This window comes from Aspergillus neoniger, assembly GCF_003184625.1.
Source record: "Aspergillus neoniger CBS 115656 unplaced genomic scaffold BO87scaffold_11, whole genome shotgun sequence".
Lineage (NCBI taxonomy): Eukaryota > Fungi > Ascomycota > Eurotiomycetes > Eurotiales > Aspergillaceae > Aspergillus > Aspergillus neoniger.
In genome coordinates, this window is record NW_020291139.1 from 354853 (window position 1) to 358068 (window position 3216).

Genomic DNA, 3216 nt, shown 5'->3' on the forward strand with positions numbered 1-3216 from the left:
TAATAGTTATGGAGGGGCCTGAACAGAACAAAACCGAGTAATAGGATAGTCTGTTGGGATGGAGAAATGCGTCGACTGGCCAAGTTACACGACGGTGGGGGGATAATAGTTATGGAGGGGCCTGAACAGAACAAAACCGAGTAATAGGATAGTCTGTTGGGATGGAGAAATGCGTCGACTGGCCAAGTTACACGACGGTGGGGGGATAATAGTTATGGAGGGGCCTGAACAGAACAAAACCGAGTAATAGGATAGTCTGTTGGGATGGAGAAATGCGTCGACTGGCCAAGTTACACGACGGTGGGGGGATAATAGTTATGGAGGGGCCTGAACAGAACAAAACCGAGTAATAGGATAGTCTGTTGGGATGGAGAAATGCGTCGACTGGCCAAGTTACACGACGGTGGGGGGATAATAGTTATGGAGGGGCCTGAACAGAACAAAACCGAGTAATAGGATAGTCTGTTGGGATGGAGAAATGCGTCGACTGGCCAAGTTACACGACGGTGGGGGGATAATAGTTATGGAGGGGCCTGAACAGAACAAAACCGAGTAATAGGATAGTCTGTTGGGATGGAGAAATGCGTCGACTGGCCAAGTTACACGACGGTGGGGGGATAATAGTTATGGAGGGGCCTGAACAGAACAAAACCGAGTAATAGGATAGTCTGTTGGGATGGAGAAATGCGTCGACTGGCCAAGTTACACGACGGTGGGGGGATAATAGTTATGGAGGGGCCTGAACAGAACAAAACCGAGTAATAGGATAGTCTGTTGGGATGGAGAAATGCGTCGACTGGCCAAGTTACACGACGGTGGGGGGATAATAGTTATGGAGGGGCCTGAACAGAACAAAACCGAGTAATAGGATAGTCTGTTGGGATGGAGAAATGCGTCGACTGGCCAAGTTACACGACGGTGGGGGGATAATAGTTATGGAGGGGCCTGAACAGAACAAAACCGAGTAATAGGATAGTCTGTTGGGATGGAGAAATGCGTCGACTGGCCAAGTTACACGACGGTGGGGGGATAATAGTTATGGAGGGGCCTGAACAGAACAAAACCGAGTAATAGGATAGTCTGTTGGGATGGAGAAATGCGTCGACTGGCCAAGTTACACGACGGTGGGGGGATAATAGTTATGGAGGGGCCTGAACAGAACAAAACCGAGTAATAGGATAGTCTGTTGGGATGGAGAAATGCGTCGACTGGCCAAGTTACACGACGGTGGGGGGATAATAGTTATGGAGGGGCCTGAACAGAACAAAACCGAGTAATAGGATAGTCTGTTGGGATGGAGAAATGCGTCGACTGGCCAAGTTACACGACGGTGGGGGGATAATAGTTATGGAGGGGCCTGAACAGAACAAAACCGAGTAATAGGATAGTCTGTTGGGATGGAGAAATGCGTCGACTGGCCAAGTTACACGACGGTGGGGGGATAATAGTTATGGAGGGGCCTGAACAGAACAAAACCGAGTAATAGGATAGTCTGTTGGGATGGAGAAATGCGTCGACTGGCCAAGTTACACGACGGTGGGGGGATAATAGTTATGGAGGGGCCTGAACAGAACAAAACCGAGTAATAGGATAGTCTGTTGGGATGGAGAAATGCGTCGACTGGCCAAGTTACACGACGGTGGGGGGATAATAGTTATGGAGGGGCCTGAACAGAACAAAACCGAGTAATAGGATAGTCTGTTGGGATGGAGAAATGCGTCGACTGGCCAAGTTACACGACGGTGGGGGGATAATAGTTATGGAGGGGCCTGAACAGAACAAAACCGAGTAATAGGATAGTCTGTTGGGATGGAGAAATGCGTCGACTGGCCAAGTTACACGACGGTGGGGGGATAATAGTTATGGAGGGGCCTGAACAGAACAAAACCGAGTAATAGGATAGTCTGTTGGGATGGAGAAATGCGTCGACTGGCCAAGTTACACGACGGTGGGGGGATAATAGTTATGGAGGGGCCTGAACAGAACAAAACCGAGTAATAGGATAGTCTGTTGGGATGGAGAAATGCGTCGACTGGCCAAGTTACACGACGGTGGGGGGATAATAGTTATGGAGGGGCCTGAACAGAACAAAACCGAGTAATAGGATAGTCTGTTGGGATGGAGAAATGCGTCGACTGGCCAAGTTACACGACGGTGGGGGGATAATAGTTATGGAGGGGCCTGAACAGAACAAAACCGAGTAATAGGATAGTCTGTTGGGATGGAGAAATGCGTCGACTGGCCAAGTTACACGACGGTGGGGGGATAATAGTTATGGAGGGGCCTGAACAGAACAAAACCGAGTAATAGGATAGTCTGTTGGGATGGAGAAATGCGTCGACTGGCCAAGTTACACGACGGTGGGGGGATAATAGTTATGGAGGGGCCTGAACAGAACAAAACCGAGTAATAGGATAGTCTGTTGGGATGGAGAAATGCGTCGACTGGCCAAGTTACACGACGGTGGGGGGATAATAGTTATGGAGGGGCCTGAACAGAACAAAACCGAGTAATAGGATAGTCTGTTGGGATGGAGAAATGCGTCGACTGGCCAAGTTACACGACGGTGGGGGGATAATAGTTATGGAGGGGCCTGAACAGAACAAAACCGAGTAATAGGATAGTCTGTTGGGATGGAGAAATGCGTCGACTGGCCAAGTTACACGACGGTGGGGGGATAATAGTTATGGAGGGGCCTGAACAGAACAAAACCGAGTAATAGGATAGTCTGTTGGGATGGAGAAATGCGTCGACTGGCCAAGTTACACGACGGTGGGGGGATAATAGTTATGGAGGGGCCTGAACAGAACAAAACCGAGTAATAGGATAGTCTGTTGGGATGGAGAAATGCGTCGACTGGCCAAGTTACACGACGGTGGGGGGATAATAGTTATGGAGGGGCCTGAACAGAACAAAACCGAGTAATAGGATAGTCTGTTGGGATGGAGAAATGCGTCGACTGGCCAAGTTACACGACGGTGGGGGGATAATAGTTATGGAGGGGCCTGAACAGAACAAAACCGAGTAATAGGATAGTCTGTTGGGATGGAGAAATGCGTCGACTGGCCAAGTTACACGACGGTGGGGGGATAATAGTTATGGAGGGGCCTGAACAGAACAAAACCGAGTAATAGGATAGTCTGTTGGGATGGAGAAATGCGTCGACTGGCCAAGTTACACGACGGTGGGGGGATAATAGTTATGGAGGGGCCTGAA